A 1128-nucleotide genomic window follows, 5' to 3' on the forward strand; every position below is an offset into this window, starting at 1 on the left:
TCTGTGTTTGTCCTCCCAACGTCGCTTGACAACCGATGCTGGTGTGTTTACGACCCCGAAACTTAGCGGTTCGGCAAAAGAGACCGATAGAATAAGTACTAGGCTTACAAAGAATAAGTCCTGGGGTCGATCTGGTCGACTAAAGGCGGTGCTCCAGCATGGCCACAGTCAAATGACTGAAACAAGTAAAAGAGTAAATGAGTAAAAGAATATACATACATACATGCATACATACATACATACATAGATACATAGATACATACATACATACATACATACATACAGTCGGAACTCTCCTCTTACAACAAAACAATATCCCACAATGCATTTGCAGTACCAGTGCTGATCCCAACATTTGGGACTCTTGATTGGTCTGAAGAGGAAATCCACTCCGTAGATATCAAAACGCGCAAAACCCTGACAACAACTGGGAACCTCCACAGAATCAGTGATGTTGATGGGCTTTACCAACACATGAATCTGGAAACCGATCTGGTTACCTTGAAGATGTGATAGTGAGAGTAAAACCAAAATAAAACCAAAAAAGGGTTTTTTTGTTGTTTTTCTTTTTAATAAGAGATTTTGCAATTGAATGAGGGGCTCTTTCTTGTTTTCTCCGATTCACTCCCACATCTTTTTGGTAGCCACGTCGGTTTTCGGCATATAGATTTGTTGATGCAGCCAAACATTTTGCATTTCCTGGGGAAAAAATCGACGTGCCCCTGCATGAAACTTAAGCAACAGGCGTGGCTGTGTAGTAAAAAGCTTGCTTCCCATATCACATGGGTCCCACTGCGTGGCACCTTGGGCAAGTGTCTTCTACTATAGCCTCGGGTCAATCAATGCTTTGTGCATTCATTTAGTAGACGGAAACTGAAAGAAGACCGTAGTATTTATGTCCCAATAAGTTAGCGGTTTGGCAAAAAGAAACCGATAGAGTAAGTACTCGGATTAAAAAATAGGTCTTGAGGTCGATATGTCCGACTAAAACCCACCAAGACGGTGCCCCAGCATAGCCGCAGTCAATTGATAAAAGATAAAAGATAAACCGTTCTGTCTTTGTTTTATCCAAAGCCATCTGTGGTTGAGCTTATACTTTTTTACTCTTTTACTTGTTTCAGTCATTTG

Source organism: Octopus bimaculoides, chromosome 4 (assembly GCF_001194135.2).
Source record: "Octopus bimaculoides isolate UCB-OBI-ISO-001 chromosome 4, ASM119413v2, whole genome shotgun sequence".
NCBI classification, from domain to species: Eukaryota; Metazoa; Mollusca; class Cephalopoda; order Octopoda; family Octopodidae; genus Octopus; species Octopus bimaculoides.